Here is a 20,629-nt window from a genome sequence, read left to right as displayed (position 1 = left end):
TGTGTCTAACATTAATATCCTTATAATATTGAATCTTCTTATCCATAAGCACAATGTATTTCTCAACTTAATTACATCACTAATTAACTCAATTTAGGTCACTAGTTAGCTGGTGATATTTTCAGTAAAATTTTATGATTTGCTCCATGAAAGTCTTGTACATCTTTTGATGGGGTTTATTCCTAGGTATCTTACACTTTTTGGTTGCAACTAAATGATGCCTTGTTTTGTTATGCTTTTGAACTATTTCTTACTAAACTGTTATTATTTGTAATAATTTATTATTAGATTTTTGGGGGTTTTCCATGGAAAAGAATCCTATCATCTGTCAATAATGACAGTTTTGTTTCTTCCTTTATAATTGTTATGCTTTTAATTACTTTTTCTTATCTTATAGCCCTGGTTAAGACCTCTAGTATAAAGTTGAATAGGATCAGTAAAAATGGGTATCCTTGTCTTGGTCAAAGGGAAGGCTTCTAACACTTCCTTGTTTAGAATAATACATGGTATAGATGGCTAAATAGATTTTCTTAATTATTTTAAGGAAGTTCCCTTTTATTTCTAGTGAGTTTTGTTTGTTTTAATCAAAATCTGGGGTTGAATTTTGTCAAAATTTTTTGCATTAATTAAGATAATCATATGATTTTTTTCTTTACTTTGTTAACATGATTAATGAAACTTAGGGATTTTCTCAAAATAAGCTACTCTTGAATTTTAGGGATTAATATTTTATCATCTTATATATTACTATTCACCAATGCTTTGTATGGGGTTTTGGCATCAACATTTGTTAATTAGATTGGCTTGTAATTTTCCTTTCTTGTATGTTCCTTATCAGTTTTACTGGCCTTGTGGAATTAGTTGGGGAGATGGAAATGGTCTGTTACCTGAATGATTGCAGAACTCATCTGAAAACTATTTGGGCCTGGTGTTTACTTTGTGGGGCAATTGCTTTTTTTTTTTAAGATTTTATTTATTTATTCATGAGAGACACACACAGAGAGAGAGGCACAGACAACAGGTAGAGGGAGAAGCAGGCTCCATGCAGGGAGCCCGATGTGGGACTCAATCCCCGGTCTCCAGGATCACACCCTGGGCTGAAGGCAGGTGCTAAACCACTGAGCCACCCGGGCTGCCCGTGGGGCAATTTCTAACAGCTGTTTGTGTTGTTTTTTTTTTTTCCAGATTTTATTTATTTATTTATGAGAGAGAGGGAGAGAGGGAGAGAGGGAGAGAGGGAGACAGGGAGAGACACAGGCAGAGGGAGAATCAGGCTCCATGCAGGGAGCCCGACATGAGATTCGATCCTGGGACTCCAGGATCAGCCCTGGGCGGAAGGCAGGCGCTAAACCGCTGAGCCACCCAGGGATCCCTCTAACAGCTGTTTAATTGATTTTTATTTTTAGTATTTCTAAGACTATCCACTGTTTATCTTGAGGCAGATTTAGTAAGTTGTTTTTCTAGGAACTTTTCCACTTTGTTTTCAAGTGTATTGGCACAAGGATTAAAAATTATTTGCTCTGCTTTTTTCTATACCCCTCTTCTTTCTTGCCTTTTTTGGTTTTGTTTTGTTTTGCTTACCCCAAATTTTCTTGCTACAGGTTTGGAATTTGTACACTCTATGCATATTCCACTGAGGGTACCATTAAAATTTTACCATGTGCATGTAACTCAATCACCCCTAACATCAATTGCTCTCTTAACTCCCCCATGATAATACTACAGTCTTGGAATGCTTTAACTTCAATCTCCCCATCATGCTGTTACATAATATTCTCATTCCATATTTTAGCTCTTTTCTAAACTCCATAATTATGCTATTATTATTTTATTCAGACAGTATTTGGTTTTAAATAGTATTTACTGGGATCCCTGGGTGGCGCAGCGGTTTGGCGCCTGCCTTTGGCCCAGGGCGCGATCCTGGAGACCCGGGATCGAATCCCACGTCGGGCTCCCGGTGCATGGAGCCTGCTTCTCCCTCTGCCTGTGTCTCTGCCTCTCTCTCTCTCTCTCTGTGACTATCATAAATAAATAAAAATTGAAAAAAAATATTTAAAAAAAATAAAAAAAATAAATAGTATTTACTATGTTATTTGCTCTCTGTTCCTTCTTATATTGATGGCTTATATCTTTTTCCTAAAGAACATCCTTTAGAAGTGTCTTTAGTACAGATTTATTTTTTTTAATATTTTTTTATTTATTTGACAGAGAGAGAGAGCATAAGCGGGGGAGTGGCAGGCAGAGGAAGAGGGAGAAAGAGGCTCCCCGCTGAGCAAGGAGCTCCATCCCAGGACCCTGGGATCATGAGCTGAGCTGAGAGTAGACCCTTAACTGATTGAGCCACCCAAACGTCCCTAGTACAGATTTCTTGATAGCAAATGTTCTTAGTTTTTGCTAGCCTGTAAATGTCTTTTTTTTTTGGACCATTTTTCTTGAAAAATTGTTTTGATGGTACACAGTTCTAGGCTGAGAGTTATTTCCTCTAAATTTTCTGAAGATGTTCTTTCCCTGTGTTCTGGATTCCATTGTTTTGAAAAACTTTATCCTCAATCTAATTGTGTTTCTTTATGAAAGAGATTCTCTCTTGCCCTTTTTAAAGACTATCTTGTTTCTGATGTGCTATAGTTTCATTAAAGTGAATTGAAGTATGAATTTATTTGTATTTATTCTTTTAAGGATAGATTATACTCCCTATGCATATTTTCTTATAAATTCTGGAACTATCTCAGACATTATCTTATCAAATATTACTGGATCTTCAGGCTCTCTATTCTTTATCTTTGGGATACTAAATAGATATGTTAGACTTTCATATTTGATCCTTCATATTTTATTATTGCTTTCATTTTTTTCTTCACTTGAACTAGGCTTTAATTATTTATTTAAATTAAATTGCAGTTGACATACAATATTAGTTTCAGTGTACAACATAGTGATTCAACAATTCTATGCATTACCTAATGCTCATCACTCTAAGTGTACTCTTAATCCCCTTCACCTGTTTCACCTGAGTCTGTTTCTGGGAGTTTTTTGTTCATATGTCTTGTTTCTTAGATTCTACATATAAGTGAAATCATATGGTATTTGTCTTGTCTGACTTGTTTCATTTAGCATAATACCCTGTAAGTCCATTCATGTTGTCACAAACTGCAAGGTTTCATTATTTTTTATGGCTAAGTAATATTCCATGATAGATAGATAGATAGATAGATAGATAGATAGATAGATAGATAGATAGATAGATTCCAATCTGTATGCCATGTCTTCTTTATCCATTCATCTACCAGTGGACACTTAGGTTGCTTCCATAATTTGACTATTATAACCGATGGCCCTAGGGATACAGATAGCTTTTCAAATTATGTTTTCAGTTTCTTCAGGTAAATACTCAGCAGTGGAATTACTGGATTGTGTGGTATTTCTACTCTTAGTTTGTTGAGGAGACTCCATAATGTTTTCCACAATGGCTGTACCAATCTGTGTTTGCACCACCAGTGCATGAGTGTTCTCTTTACCCCACATCCTCAACAACACCTGTGATTTGTTGACTTCTTGATTCTATCCATTCTGACAGGTGTGAGGTAATATCTCATTGTGGTTTTGATTTGCATTTTCCTGATTATTAGTGATGTTGAGCATGTTTTCATGTGTCTTTTGGCCATCTGTCTATTTTCTTTGGGAAAATGTCCATTCAGATCCACTGCACATTTTTAAATTGGATTGTTTGGGGTTTTTGGTTTTTGTTGAGTTGTATTGGTTCTTCATATATTTTAGATATTAACCCTTATTAGATATATAATTTGAAAACTCTCCCATTAATTTGCCTTTTCATTTTGTTGATGATCTCCTTTTGCTATGCAAAAGCTTTTTAGTTTGCTGTAGTCCCAGGTGTTCATCTTGGCTTCTGTTGCACTTGCCAGATGAGACAGACCCCCCAAAAATATTGCTAAGACCAATGCCCAGGAGTTTGCTACCTATCTTTTCTTCCAGGAGTTTTATGATTTCAGGTCTTACATTTAGGTCTTTAATCCATTTTGAGTTTATTTTTGTATATGGTGTAAGAATGTAGTCCAGTTTCATGCTTTTGCATGTAGCTTTCCAGTTTTCCCGACACTATTCATTAAAGAGACTATCTTTTTATCATTGTATACTTTTTCCTCCTTTGTCATAGATTAATTGACTATATAAGCATGGGTTTATTTCTGGACTCTACTGTTCCATTGATCTATGTATCTATTTTTGTGTGAATACCATACTGTTTTGATTACTAGAGCTTTGTAGTATAGCTTGAAATCTGGGGTTGTGATACCTCTATGTTTGTTTTTATTTCTCAAGATTGCTTTGCCTTTTCAGAGGGTTTCCTTTTCTAAGATTTTACTTCTTTATTTATTTTAGAAAGAGAGAGAGAGCATGACCAGGGGGAGGGATAATGGAGGGAGAAGGAGAGAGAGAATCTCAAGCAGACTCTGTACTGAGCGTGGTGCCTGATGCTAGCTAGGCTCAATCTCCGCACAACCCCAAGATCATGACCTGAGCTGAAACTAAGAGTTTGGATGCTTAACTGACTGAGTCAACCTGGCACCTCTGGAGTCTTTAGTGTTTTCTATGTACAGTGTCATGTCATAAGCAAATAGTGATGGTTTTATGGTTTTACTTTTTTCCTTACTAATTTGGATGTCTTTATTTCCTTTTTCTTGTCTGATTGCTGTGACTAGGACTTCCAGTACTATGTTGAATAAAAGTGGCAACACTGGATATCCTTATCTTATTCCGATCTTAGAGTGAAAGCTCTCAGCTTTTCACCATTGAGTATGATGTTAGTTATGAGTTTGCCGTTATATGGCCTTTATAGTGTTGAGGTATGTTCCCTCTATACTCACTTTTTGAGAGTTTTTATCTTATTTTTTTTTTTTTTTTTTTTTTTTAGAGAGGCAGAGACACAGGCAGAAGGAGAGGCAGAGACACAGGCAGAGGGAGAAGCAGGCTCCATGCACCGGGAGCCTGACGTGGGATTCGATCCCGGGTCTCCAGGATCGCGCCCTGGGCCAAAGGCAGGCGCTAAACCGCTGCGCCACCCAGGGATCCCGAGAGTTTTTATCTTAAATGGAGCTTGAACTTTGTCAAATGCTTTTTCTGCATCTATTAAGATAATCTTATAATTGTTATCCTTCATTTTGTTGATGTGGTGTGTAGATATTGAACTCTTGCATCCCTGGAATAAATCCCACTTGATTGTGGTTAGTGATCCTTTCAATCTATTGTTGGAGTCAGTTTGATAATATTTTGTTGAGGATTTTTGCATCTATGTTCATCAGGGATATTTGCCTGTAGTTTTTTTTTGTAGTATCTTTGTTTGGTTTTGATATCAAGGTAATACTGGCCTCATAGAATGAATTTGGAAGTATTCCTGCCTCTTCAATATTTTGGAATAATTTGAGAAAGATAGGTAATAACTTTTCTTTCTTTGAGAGAGAAGAGAGAGTACTTGTAGGTGGAGGGACAGAGGGAGAAGGAGAGAGAATCTCAAGCAGCATCTCACTCAATGCAGAGCCTGATGTGGGACTTCATCCCAGGATCCCTGAGATCATGATCTGAGCTGAAACCAAGAATCAGACACCCAACCAACTGAGCACACCTGATGCCCCAGTATTAACTCTTCTTTGAACTCTTTAAACTTTAACTCTATTTAAATGTTTGGCAGAATTCACCTGTGAAGCCATCTGGTCCTTGACTTGTTTGTTGGGAGTTTTTTGATTACTGAGTCAATTTCATTACTAGTAATTGCTATGTTCACATTTTCTATTTCTTTCTGATTCCATCTTAGAAGATTTTGTGTTTCTGGGAATGTATCCATTTCTTCTAGGTTGTCCAATTTGTTAGGGTATAATTTTTCATAGTAGTCTTTTATAATTTTTTATATTTCTGTGACGTCTGTTATAACTTCTGTTATCATTGCTGATTTTGTTTGAGTCTTCTTTCTTTTTGATGAGTTTGGCTGAAGGTTTATCAATTTTGTTTACTTATTCAAAGAACCAGCTCTTAGTTTCATTGATCTTTTCTATTGCTTTTTTAGTTTTTATTTCATTTATTTCCACTCTAATATTATTTCCTTCCTTCTATTAACTTTGGGTTTTGTTTGTTCTTCTTTTTCTGGTTTCTTTAAGTAAGATTAGATTGCTTATTTGAGATTTTTCTTATTTCTTGAGGTAGGCCTGTACTGCTATAAACTTCCCTCTTAGAACTATTTTTGCTGGTTCCCAAAGATTTTGAAACATTGTGTTTCCAATTTAATTTGTCCCAGATATTTTTCTATTTCCTCTTTGATTTTTTCATTGTTGAGGAGTGTGTTGTTTAGCCTCCATGTGTTTGTGGGTTCTCCCTGTTTTTTCTTGTAATTGATTTCTAAGTGTCATATCATTGGGTCAGAAAAGATGCTTAATATGATTTCAATCTTCTTAAATTTACTGAGATTTGTTCTGTGGCCTAACATGTGACCTATCCTGGATAATGTTCCATATGCACTCATGAGAAACATAGAGAGAGAGGCAGAGACATAGGCAGAGGACTGGATCCTAGGACCCCAGAATCATGCCCTGAGCCAAAGGAAGACACTCAAACACTGACCACCCAGTTGCCCCTCCCTATGTCTTTTGATTGTAGTGTTTTGTCTAATTACATTTAACATAATTGTTGATAGGTATATACTTATTGCCATATAGTTAATTGTTTTCTGGTTGTTTTTGCAGTTCTTCTCTTGCTCTCTTCCCTTGTGATTTAATGACTTTCTCTAGTTTTATGCTTGGATTCCTTTCTTTTTATCTTTTTTATGCACTTATTATAAGTTTTTGGTTTGTGGTTACCATGAGGTTCATATATAATATCCTATGTACATAGCAGTCTGTTTCAGGTTGATGGTCACTTTCTAAGAGCATTGCATTTTTACTCCTCCCTCCATGTTTTATGTATGTGACTACATATTTTACATCTTTTTATTTTTTGTATACCTTAACTAATTATTATAGATACAATAAATTTTACTACTTCTGTCTTTTAGATTTCCAACTAGCTTTCTTAATAATTGGTTTACTACCTTTATATATTTTGCTTTTACCAGTGAAATTTTTTCCTTTCATAATTTTCTTACTTCTAGTTATGGACTTTTCTTTTTGCTTTAAGAAGTCCTTTTAACATTTCTTTTAAGGCCAGTTTAGTGGTGATAACTCCTTTAATTTATGCTTGTCTGGGAAGCTCCATTTCTTCTTCAATTAAAAATTATGTCCTTGTTGGGTGGAGTATTCTTGATTCTAAATTTTTTCATTTCAGTCCTTTGAATTTATCATGCCACTTTTTTCTGGCCTGCAAAGTTTCGGCTGAAAAATCAGCTGATAGCAATATGGGGTTTCCTTGTATGTAACTAGTTGCTTCTCCCCCCCCCCCCCACCTTGCTACTTTTTTAAAAAGACTTTATTTATCTATTCATGAAAGACACAGAGAGAGGCAGAGGCATAGGCAGAGGGAAAGGCAGGTTCCCCCCAGGGAACCTAATAAGGGACTCAGTCTCAGGACCCTGGGATCACAACCTGAGCTAAAGGCAGATGCTCAACCAGTGAGCCACCCAGGTGTCCCTCTTTGCTACTTTTTTAAGAGAAAGTGAAGGGAGGACAAAGGTAGAGTCTTAATCAGACTCCACGCTGAGCTCAGAACCTGACACAGGGCTCAATCTCATGATCCTGAGATCATGACCTGAATTGAAACCAAGAGCTAGACACCCAACTGATTGCACCATTCAGTCACCCCTTTGTTGCTGCTTTTAAGATTCTCTCTTTATCTTTAATTTTTTTTACATTTTAATTATTATGTGTCTTGGTGTGGACCACCTTGAGTGTATCTTGTTTAGAGCTCTCTGTGCTTTCTGGACTTGGCTGTCTGTTTCCTTCCCCAGGTTAGGAAAATGTTCAACTATTTTTTTTTCAACTATTTTTTATTCAAGTAAGTTTTCTTCCCCTTTCTCTCTTTTCTCCTTCTGGTATCCTTATAACATGAATGCGGGTACACTTGATATTGTTCCAGAGGTCTCTTAACCTGTCCTCATTTTTTAAAAAAATTCTATTTTCTTTTTGCTGTTCAGCTTGGATGATTTCCACTACCCTGCCTGCCAGATCACTGATCTGTTCTGCATCTTCTAATCTGTTGTTGATTCCCTCTTGTGTATTTTTCACTTCAGTTATTGTATTCTTTGGCTCTGAATTGGTTCCTTTTTATATTTTCTCTTTGTTAAGTTCTTACTGAATTCATCGACTCTTCTCATAAATCTGGTGAGCATTTTTATGACCATTATTTTGAACTCTCTATCAGATGAATTGCTTTTCTCCATTTCATTTCATTCTTTTTCTGAAGTTTTGTCTTGTTCTTTCATTTGGAACATATTCCTCTGTCTCCTGGAATCTTAAAAATCCAGATCCCCTTGTCTTAAAAATAGCAGCATTGTGTACATGGCACCCTGTGGGGTCCCATAGGACAAACATGCCTGGTCACCAGAACCAGGTGCTCCGGAGGTATCCCCTGTGTGGGCTGTGTGTGTGTGCCCTCCTATTTCGCATGGGCTGAAACTGCTGCCAGTGTACTGGTGGGCAGGGCTAGCCCCTCATACAGCTGCGTGGCAGGCCTGGACACAACTGTTTGCAGACATGATGGTGGGTAGGGCTGCCTTCCCTGTCTCCAGCACAAGACTTGTTTTGGAGGGGTGAGGCTTCCTGCCAGATGTGGCTGAACAGGAGCCACTTTGAAGGGGTGCCCACCAAGGTGAATAGGTTGAGTGGGGTGAATCAATGGAGGAATGCTGGGGTGGGGCAAGTGGTGTTACGTAGATAGATTGAGAGTGTCAAAACTGGCTCCTGCCAGTGTCAGGCAAGCTAGGCAGAAAGAGAGGCAGGAAGTGGTTGCTAGCACTTCTGTTACTGGAGAAATTTCCTACAGATCTCTGTCCATCTGGTGCATGCCCTAAAAGGGGTCAATAAATCCCCTTCATGTATAGCCAAAGTACTTTTTAAAATGCTGCCTCTGTGCTGGGTCTCAGACCAAGTGATCTAGGGCACTGGCATTTTAAAGAGCAGAGTCCCAATTTTCCTATAGCCCTCTCGTTCTCCCAAAGTTAAGCCCCACTGATTTTCAAAGCAAGATATTATGGGGGCTCATCTTCCTGGTGCAGATCCCCAAAGTGGCCGATGTGCTGGCTGATCCCCTAATCCTCCAGGGGCACTTGTGATATCCCTCCCACTTGTGGGTCACCGCACAAGTGGATTGGTTTCTGACCGGGTATCTGACCTTCCTACCCCTCTCAATGTGTTTTTTCTTTATATCCTTAGCTGTACCCTGTTATTAGCTATTCTGCTGATCTTTAGGTTGTTTTCTGAGTATGTTGATCCAAATGTAGTTGCAGCCATTTTTTTTTTTAAAGATTTTATTTACTTATTCATGAGAGACAGAGAGAGGCAGAGACACAAGCAGAGGGAGAAGCAGGCTCTATGCAGGGACCCGACATGGGACTCAATCCTGGGTCTCCAGGATCATGCCCTGGGCTGAAGGCAGCGCTAAACTGCTGAGCCACTGGGCTGCCCAAATATAGTTGCAGCCTTGATGTGTCCATGGGAGGAGGTGAGCTCAGGACCCTCCTTTTCTGCCATCTTCCCAAGCTCCAAGCTTTGTGTCACTCTGTGCTGTGTTCTTGGTGATTATTGTAAATATACCTTCCAGTTTACTAATTATTACATTTTCTTTTTTTAAAGATTTATTTATTTATTCATGAGAGACACAGAGAGGCAGAGACAGCAGATACTCAACCACTGAACCACCCAGGTGCCCACCCCGCCACTAATTCCATTTTCATCTATGTCTAATTCACTGTTCAACTATTCTCTGGAGGTGTTTTTATATTTTTTAATTCAATAAAGGAATATTTTTATTTCTAGAAGATCCATTTTTTTAAAGTTTCCTTTCTTTCTTTCTTTCTTTCTTTCTTTCTTTCTTTCTTTCTTTCTTTCTTTGAGAGTGCACACACAAGCAAGGGTAGAGGTGGGGGCAGAGAGAGAAGAGGATGTAATTTGAGCAAGCTCCAAACTCAGCACAGAGTCCAATGTGGGGCTTAATCTTATGACCCTGAGATCATGACCTGAGCCAAAATCAAGAGTTAGATGCTCAACAGACTGAGCTACCCAGGCGTCCCAATGTTTCCCTGTTTCTGGTTATATCTCAGTGGTCTTTGTCATTGCATCCTTTATTTCTTCATCCATTTCTTATATATTCTGTATTTGATATCTGACAGTTGCAAGATCTGCTATTTCAGGGTTAGAGAACTCTAAACATGCTTTTTTGCTTTGTCTGCTAACTTCTATACAAATTATCTTCTCATGTGCCTTTGTAATGATGGTCAGGTTCAGTACCCCTTGGGTCTAAATTGTACATATTTTCTTCCAGAGTTTACTTCTGTCTCTAGTCACCAAAAGGCATCAGTACCAGGGACTATGGCTTGGCTTCCCACATTTTCCACTAGTTCAGAATTTAAACAGCTGTGCTGCTGAAGCCCCTGCCATAAGGTAATCGTTCCTCTCCCAGCTGTTGAGAGCCTTAGCTCACTTTTCTTGGAATCTTCTGCTATAGTTTGTAAGAGCAAAGATAACTTAAAGGGTGTGTCCTCTGCACTTTTTTGCAATGAGAAGGCTCTTCAGACCACCTAGCCTGCAGTGATGCTCAAAGCCAAAAGGGACTGAGCTTTACAACAAACCATGGGTTAGAAATTGGACAAATAGGTTCCCGGTAGAGGAAAATATAATTTCCAGGTAGTTATCATTGTACTTCCTATTTCACTTTCGATTGTTTTATTGCTGTTGTTTGGTTTTATTCACTTAGATTTTTGGCTGCTTACTTGAATGCATCACACTCTCAGAATCACTTATCCCAGAATAAGTGAATCACATTTGAGTCCTAGCCACTCTTTTTCTGAGTTACAGTATTTATGCTTCTGCTTTTCAGCATTATTTTTATACTTCATGGAACCTTGTAGCTATCCCCTCATTTTGTGTGTTGGAGCTGTAATATCACATAGGCCTGCTATTCCTGTGGGCCCAGGGGTGGACCTGTGACCTTAGCCAGGCCCAGTAGACCCTCCCGCCCTTGGAATTTGAGTCTTGAGCCAAAGGACAGAGGAACTGAAACAGCTGGAACCACCAAGCCAGGCCAACAACAGGCTCTGCTGGCTCTGCTGCCATACTGAGTGTTTCTTCCTGTCCTGTCTTCCCTGAGACCTGGCTCTTCTGTGAACCAGTTCATATGCTGCCAGCAAACCTCTTTACTGCATAAGAGTCAGGGGAAGTTTCTATATGTTCTGACCAAGGAAAAGTTGACCACTCCATTGGCCTAGGGCTCAGAGTATCTTTTATGCTTAAGAATTGTTATTGCATGTCTGATGAGTGACTGTTGTCTAATAAGATCTCTTAACAATAAGAATAACTGTATTCACTGAAAAGCAGTGATATTTCTGCACGGGAATCCATAATTGGGTGACACATGTTATATAACAGTTATATAGCAATATCACTTATAAACATTCAAATTCAAACCTTTTGAAATTTTAATCCTTTTTTAGATTTTTTAGAATTTGAGAGAGAAAGAAAGCACAAGCTGTTGGAGGGAAGGACAGAAGGAAAGGGAGAAGCAGCTTCCCTGCTGAGTGAGGATCCTGACACAGGGCTTGATCCCAGGACCCCAAGATCATAACCTGAGCCGAAGGCAGATGCTCAACCAACTAAATGGATAAAGAATATGTGGCATAGGGGATCCCTGGGTGGCTCAGCAGTTTAGCACCTGCCTTCGGCCCAGGATGTGATCCTGGAGTCCTGGGATCGAGTCCCATGTTGGGCTCCCTGTGTGGAGCCTGCTTCTCCCTCTGCCTGTATCTTTGCCCCTCTCTCTCTCTCTCTTTCTCTCTCTCTGTGTGTGTGTGTGTGTCTCTCATGAATAAAGAAACAAAATCTTAAAAAAAACAATATGTGGCATATACATAAACAATGGAATATCATTCAGCCTTTAAAAGGCAAGAAATTCTGACACATGCTATCACATGGATGAATCTTGAGTGCATGATGTTAAGTAAAATAAGCCACTCATAAAAAGGTAGTTATGGTATGATTCCATTTATACGAGGTGCTTAGAGTAGTCAAATTCATAGAAGTAAATAAAATGATGGTTATGGGGGTAAGGTGGAGAGTTATTGTTTAATGGGGATGCTTTCAATTTTGTAAAATGAAAAAGTTATGGGGATCTGTTGTTTCATGACCATGTGAATATACTTACCACTACTGAACTAACTGTACACTTAGAAATGGTTAAGATGGGGGCACCTGGGTGGCTCCTGACAGTTAAGCATCTGGCCCTTGATTTCAGCTCAGGTCATGGACAAGTCCCATGTCGGGCTCTGTGCTCAGTACAGAGTCTGCTTCAGATTCTCTCTCCCTTTCCCACCCACTCATGTGCACTCTCTCTCTCAAATAAATAACACTTTATGTAATGTATGTAATGTGGTCCAGGCAGGCAATCCCTTTCACATCTCCCTCCCCAAGGTCAACACCATGATCTCTGGTGTTTTTCACACTCTTACTACAAATCACACATATCTGTAAACAATATGCAGGATTCTGTGTGTGTTTTTAAAACACTCTTACACCATACCTAACATTCTGCTGTTTGCTCTTTCAATGTGATTTCGAGATAGAGTCCATTCATTTTAATTGCTGACAAGTGTTCTAGCCTATGAAAGTGCCTCAATTTATTTGTTCATTCTCTTGCTGATGGATATTTGAATTGTGCCCAATTTTTAAAATGCTAATAAATAATCCAGCAGAAACTGTTTGTGTACAGGTTTCCATAGGCAAGCATAAATAATTTTCTTTGTATTTCGTAGAACTAACCCATTACACTGAAGAAACATTGTTGCTTAACTGTCCTGAGTGAATGTAACAGTTAGTTTTCCTGGGAGGAACTTTTCTTCCAGATAAAATAAATCAACTTGTCATATTTCTTATTGTCAGTGACCAAAGCCCCAGAGGAAATGGAAAATGTGACCAAAACATGCTCTGTTGGGGCTCTGGCTCTGGGATCCCCTACAGCAAAAATCTGACCCAGCAGCACAACTATTCCCCACCCCCCCACACACCCCCCGCCTTCTCCTGCTCTCTGGGGCTTGTCCAGTCCCCCCTGGGACCCTCTTGCTGCTGGGGGAGATTTATAGTTTCCTTGAGTCTGAGGCACATGGCATCCAGCCATAGGCTGGTGCTTTGTAAAGAACAAAAACTTCCATTTTGCCAAGGACCCTCTTGCAAATTGCATTGACATCTTCGAGATCTGCTTTTTCTAATACAGACAGCCACTTATGCCTTTAAGAACAAAGTCTGCATGGACAGGATTCTTCAGCCAGTACATAGGAGGGGGTGCAACTCAATGCCAGGACCCCCAAAAGGCCTGGCCATCTATTGTTGAAGGAAAAAGGCAAGTTTCAAAACAGGGTGTAGAGTGTGAGCTCTTTTCTGATTTGGGGTTTTTTAAAGTTATAGGAAATGTCTGAAAGACCACATTCACACCCTTGAGGAGTAGATTAGGAAGGTGGGAGTGGTGGAGATAGATAAGAATCTTTTGCTTTGGGCTTCATTTAATTGTGTACTTTCTCTCCAGTAAGCTCAGGTTACCTTTGTAGAGTGAGGTACATTTACCAAATGCAGGCTGCAGTCCTACCAGCCCTTCTGCGGAGCTCCAAGGAGCAGAGTTAATTTTAAAAACTTCTATTATAAATAATTTAAAAAGACTATTGTGCTTCAAAAAATATATCATAGCTTTAACATTTATTGGCCAATAAGCACTTACTGAATAAGAGTTAAAACAAGAGGATTTTCTGGGTGGCTCAGCGTTTTAGCGCCTGCCTTTGGCCCAGGGCCTGATCCTGGAGCCCCCGGGATCAAGTCCCATGTCGGGCTCCCTGCATGGAGCCTGCTTCTCCTTCCACCTGTGTCTCTGCCCCCCCCCCTTTCTATGTCTATCATAAATAAATTAAAAATAAATAAAAATAATAAAGACAAAACACTTTAAAAAAAAAAAAGAACAAGAGGATCTTTTTTTCTTGGAACAAAATGTGATGTATCTAAACCAGCTAACAATTAACTAATTAAGGAAGGAAGGAAGGACTCCAGGGATGCCTGGGTGGCTCAGCAGTTGGGCGCCTGCCTTTGGCTCAGGTCGTGATCCTGGGATCTTGGATCAAGTCCCACATTGGGCTCCCCTTGAGGACCCTGCTTCTCCCTCTGCCTATGTTTCTGCCTCTCTCTCAGTCTGCGTCTCCCATGAATAAATAAATAAATAAATCTTCAAAAAAAATTAAGGAAGGACTCCAAATATTCCTCAATACAAAATAAAACAATTGAAGAGACTGTCAGACTGGCTGTTAAGATACTCTGCCTCATTGCAGAAATTGCCATCCTGGGTTCATCTACATCATCTTATTGAGACGACAGGAGGGACAGGAAATTTGGGGCAACAAAAATACCTCAACTGACAGTTGCATGAGAGGACAAAAGCAAGAAGACTGTTGGAATTATGTCCTAAGTCCTATGCATGGTACTCGAGGTCCTCCCCAAGGCAGGCTTACCCCCAGCTTCCTACCTGCCCCCAACCCCTCCATTATCTCCCACAGATCCTGCACCCTCCCTGGTCTCCCTACCTCCTCCATCCATCCTGCACCATGCTGCCAGTCATCTCGCTTGGCCACTTTACCTAGGTCTCCCTCCTTGCCCACGGACAGGAAGCCCCAGCATGGTCACAAACTCCTCTGCCGTTAGGCTCCTGACAACCTCTCTAGCCTCATCCTATTGCCCCCTGCTTAGGCACCCACCTCACCAAATCCCGTGGAAGCAATGCCCCATGTAATGTCCCACCCACCCTCCTCCAGAAAGGCCCCCCATCCTGCTGCCACCCACTGTCCCTGACTCTGGTGAATTCTGTATGTATTTTTAATATATAGTCCTTAAGATTCAAATTCCATCTTCACCACTTGAAACATCTATTAATAATCAATATATGAGACATGTCATTGTACTATTATATTAGCTCATTTGATTCCCACAACCAATCTGAGCAGCAGGTCCTGTTGTCATTGCCATTTTACAGATGAAGAAACTGAGGCTTGGAAGGGTAAAGACTGAGGGTCTGCACTCAGGTCCCTGCCAGTCCGAGTCCTAGGCTCCTATCCACTGAGCCACTTGAGAATCATGAGTGGATGTGGATGTGCTCTGCATGGAAACATGAGATTCCTGAAGGGAGAGACTATGTCTTGTTTGCTTTATCTTCCCAGGGCAGAGCACAAGCCTGGCCCAAAAACACAAGGCAGGGAGGGAGAGAGGAGGAGAGGGAACAAGTCTTTGGGTGATGAGTTAGGCAGACTCTGGCACTGGCATCTCTAAACATTCACTTCTTCATTCATCCAATAAATGTCAATTGAGCAGCTGCCCTGTGCTGGACACATCCCTAGATGCATGAACCAAATAAAGTCCCTGCATGCTAAGTTCGCCTTTAGGTAGTAAAAGAAAATAAAAAATAAAACCACATACAGAAAAAAAAAATGTCCACGGTAAATACTAGGAAGAAAACATGAGGCAGGTGCAACAGGGAGTTTTGTGCTGTTCAAGGAGTAGTCAGGGAAGGAGGCTGCTATGTGGAGGGAGCAGACTGTAGGATTGCACTGGTGACCCACGTGCCACCAGTATGGCAGTGTGATTCCAGTTAGGGAGCTGCTGGAGACGGCCAAGGCTCAGACCAGGGAGGAGAAAGTGGATTAGAGAGAGTAATGGTGGCGTTTGAGATATATGTCAAAGGTAACACAGTAAAAGAGTTCTAAACACAAACTTGGCCTGTTCTCTGCCATCACACACTTATCGAAGGGGATCTATTTTCACTTAATAATGTCTTTGATGAAGCCACTGAAATTATTTTATTAAATCTTGACCTTTGAGTATGTGGTTTTTTAAAGATTCTGCATGATGAGCCAGGAAGTAAGCATAAAGCATTTTTTCTGCAAACTAAAGACAGCAGTTATGTAGAGGAAAAGCACTTTGTGATTGAACTGCCAGCCAACTAGCCCCTTTATTTACTACATAGCATCACTTTTACTTGAAAGAATGATTTACAGGGGATCCCTGGGTGGCTCAGCGGTTTAGCGCCTGCCTTCAGAGCAGGGCGTGATCCTTGAGTCCCGGGATCGGGTCCCACATCGGGCTTCCTGCATGGAGCCTGCTTCTCCCTCTCCCTGTGTCTCTGCCTCTCTCTCTCTCTCATGAATAAATAAATAAAATCCTTTAAAAAAAAAAAAAAAGAAAGAATGATTTACAAACTGTGATTATTCAGACTTGCGTATTTGGCAGATGTTTTCTTGAAAATGAGTGGAAGGAGGCTGTCAAGTCAGTGAAAACAACAGAAATATTTGTGGACAATGAGAGATTTTGAGCTTTCAGGTGAAATTAACATTTGGAAAACTTGTGTCAATTATTGTGAGGCAGACAGCTTTCCAATACTTAAATGAGATTGGCAGTGATTATTAACAAACATGATTTTTAAAATTTATATAATGAAAACATTTGGAAAAATCTGTACAACTCAATGAACCAATATTTTCTAAATGGCCCAAACATGATGTCACAAAATCATGCATGAGTAAAAGATTCACTCAAAGAGCAAGTAGACCAGGGTACCTGGGTGGCTCAGTGGTTGAGCATCTGCCTTTGGCTCAGGTTGTGATCCTGGGATCCTGGGATTGAGCCCTGCATAAAGCTCCTTGCAGGGGAGCCTACTTTTCCCTCTGCCTGTGTCTCTGCCTCTCTCATGAATAAATAAATAAAATCTTTAAAACAACAACAACAACAACAACAAAACATAGAGCAACGGGACCAATGGGTTTTAATATAACTGAGTAAAAAAAAAAATCATTGATATGGTTTCAGGTTTCACATTGCAATTAACCTGTAAGGAATAACTATCAGGTGTCAGTCTTGGGTATGGTATCAAAGAAGGATACCTACAACTATCTAAAAAGGCCACTAAAATATCCTACTTTTTCTAACTACCTATATGTGGGAGCCAAATTTTCTTCATATATTTCAACTAAAATAACATAGTGAAACAGATTGAATGCAAATGCAGATATGAGAATTCAGTTGCCTTCTGAGCTAGATATTAAAGATATTTACCAAAAATGTACAACAATGCCACTTTTTTCCAAAATGCTTTTTTTCTGGGAAAAATTTTTTTTTCAAAAAATGTACTATGTCAATAATGTAACTAGTTTATTATTTTTTAAAGAATTAACATTTAAATAATAGTTTTTGACTTTTGTTTTAATTTCTAATAAGTAGTTAATTTTTGGTAGATATGCACTATATAAACAAAAGCTCTTTGGAGTAACAATAATTTTCATAGGGTAAAAATGTTCTGAGACCAGAAATTATTGTTTACAACAATAATTTGTGTGTAGATCTTTTTTTTTAAGATTTTATTTATTTATTCATGAGAGACACAGATTGAGAGAGAAGCAGAGACACAGGCAGAGGGAGAAGCAGGCTCCATGCAGGGAGCCTTACATGGGACTCGATCCAGGGTCCCCAGGATCACACCCCGGGCTTCAGGCAGCGCTAAACCGCTGTGCCACCAGGGCTGCCCTGTGTGTAGATCTTTTATCAGAATGCTCTACTAGAAGACTGACCTCAGGACCTTTGCACTTGTTCCCTTTGACTATGTCAATTATCATGTCCAGGTTTGGTGAAAAAGGGATGTTTGGAGAAGGCTTACCCACCACCTCCCCTTCTCTGGCATTTTCTCTAACCTGAATACTGTCCTGAATCATCTCCTATGCAGAAGACCTGGATGGGCATTGTTCAGGTCTTAATTTAAATGACACTTCCTCAGGAAGACTTTGCATGAAACTTCCTCTCCCCTACTCCACCCTACCGAGGAGAAATAGACTCTCATGGTATCATGTGTCCTTCCCTCACAGCCTTTAACACTGGTTGGGTGGGTGGTTGTGGAGTTGATAATCTTTTTGTTCATTGCTGGATGCTGAATTTCTAGGACATTTGTTCAAAAAATGAAAATGTACATTCATCCACGTGTGGACCAGCTGAAGCTCTGGGTTGTAGGCTTGGCAATTGTGTGTATGGGCATGCAGTGCAGAACCATGGCTGGATACTTTAAAAAAATCAAACCAGAGCTAGCTTCATTTTAGAATTTATTTTCCAGAGTATCTATAGAGCAAGATATTGCTGCATGGAGTGAGAGACACAAGAGGTGGGGTGTGCCTTGGATCATCACAGCCTCCACCCCTTCTCTTCTTTTGCTCCTGACAAGTGACCCCTTCGAAGGGGAGGGTAGAAGGACCAAAGAAAGAAGTAGACCACCTTCTTTGTGGGTCTCCATTCAGGCCCTCCTCTCCAGGGAGAAAGCAGAGTGCAAATAAAGATTTTTGTCTTATATAGATTTGGAAAACGTCTAATTCAGAAAGGCCTAGTGTGGATTCAGTGGCAGGCCCAGAAAATAAGTTATAATGATAAGGAAAGAAGGAAATAATTGTCAAAATATGAATCCATTAAGGCATATTCCCTAGGGGTCTATTTTGGCAGCAAACATAATTAAGCTTAAATTTTAAAGGTCAGTTTTAACCAACTCATGAAGCAAATGGCAACAGTGACATCAGACGTCATCCTGGTCCTCTGTATCTATGGCAACCGAATTTCTCAGCCGTGATGAGACATAAAACTAGAACTACTGCATGAGTCCCAGCACTAGCCCCAAATAAGTGTATGAGCAAGTGGCAAACTTGACACTTCTCTTGAGATGTTCTGGTCATTTGTTGGGAAAACAAGCAGTAGAATCTGCTGTTAAGACTGCCTGCTAATGAAGCCAGGTCATCAGCCCCTGCCCTCTTCTGAGTTCTTGCAGAAGAGGAAGATCACCCCCAAAATCCATGGCTCTTCATTCACATATTGGTCTTATGTTGAGGAGTAAAAGTAGCACAGGAAGGTGATTACTTAAGCATTTTAATCATTTTTTAAAAAACTGGTTTCTTGGGATGCCTGGGTGGCTCAGCAGGTGAGCGTCTGCCTTCAGCTCAGGGCATGATCCCGGGGCCCTGGGATCGAGTCCCACGTCAGGCTCTCTATATGGAGCCTGCTTCTGTCTCTGCCTATGTCTCTGCCTCTCTCTGTGTGTCTCTCATGAATAAATAAATAAAATCTTAAAAAAAAAAGAGAAACCAATCCATATTTATTGTAGGAAATTTCTAAAGTCCAGATCAATGTCAAGAAGAAAAACGACCTGAAATCTCGATCGGGGTATTTATTTCCTTTTTTTCTGCATATGCATTTATTTAATAAAATTAGAATTAATAATATGATTTTTTTCCATGTCATTATTTATAAAAATATTTCAAATATGTTAATACTAACAGTGGCATAAAATTCTATCACATAAACCAACTATAAATTATTTTTAAGCTTTGCCTTGTTTCTTCATCATTGTAAGATTAATTGAAGTGTAATTCTTATACTTTGCATTTTTACAGCCTCTTAGCATGTCCTGTGAAGGCAATCCTGCCCCTCACTTAGGAGGTGGGGCTCATGGCATGTGTTGCATTGGTCTTACCCTATTTTGGGTCCTCAGTGGAAGCTGGAATGAGGAGTCCCAATTTAGTTTCCTGTGTCTTACATAGCGTCAGAGTACAGGAATAACAGAGCAAAACAGAGAGAAATACAACAGTGAAGGTAGACTTTCACCCACTTATGTCAGTCCTGGTCAGACTAGATAGTGGAGAAAAAGTAAGAAAATTAGAAATAATAATATAATTAGTATTATTATTTAAATAATTACAGTATTTTATATCATAAAATTATATATATTAACACTGTATTAGTAATAATATATGTGTTTATTAATAAACCACAAGAACAATATAGTCGGTAACTAAATATCTTAAACTGCATCCCTCGAACAGAGTAGACTTCTTCTTAAGCATGAATGGAAAAATTTTATAAAAATGAACCCAAAGGAAAACTAATTATACATAATGAATTATAAATAGTACAAATAACATTCTCTGATCACGACACCATAAACCTAGAAATAAACAGTAAAAGCAAAACATCAACCATTTGAAAACGTCAGGACTTTTTATCAAACTACCCTTAGACAAAAAACAAATTTATAGACTCTGGGAAATAATGCTGACCAAACACTGCATTCAAACCCCACAGATAGAGCTGTACTCAGGAAAATGGGTAGTTTTACAACATGCTCCTTACTGTATAAAAAAGAAATCTAAAATACAGCAGGCAACCTAGTTTGCCCAAGAAGCAGGGATGAAGAATGTAGTTTTTCCTTTGGGGGTTCCCTGGAAGAGATGCCCATTTTACTAAACTCCCCAGAGTCAAAGGTCTGGTCCAACAAAACACTCAAAGAGACAAACAAATAAATATCACAACTCCAAGGCTTATTCAGAGCTCAGTAAATTAGACATTAGTGTTTTGTTGTTTTTTCTTATTATATTGAG

The 20,629-nt window shown here is 39.4% G+C and overlaps 1 long non-coding RNA gene across 5 annotated transcripts in view; it reads left to right on the top strand.

Annotated features, from left to right (window-relative positions):
• The window catches only part of LOC140633812 (uncharacterized), a 68,546-nt gene that overhangs the window by 5,970 nt on the left and 41,947 nt on the right, over positions 1 to 20,629 (top strand). The window lies entirely within an intron of this gene.

This window comes from Canis lupus, chromosome 5, assembly GCF_048164855.1.
Source record: "Canis lupus baileyi chromosome 5, mCanLup2.hap1, whole genome shotgun sequence".
Lineage (NCBI taxonomy): Eukaryota > Metazoa > Chordata > Mammalia > Carnivora > Canidae > Canis > Canis lupus.
The sequence above is the reverse complement of the archived record's forward strand: the minus strand, read 5'-3'. Positions and strand labels throughout refer to the sequence as shown.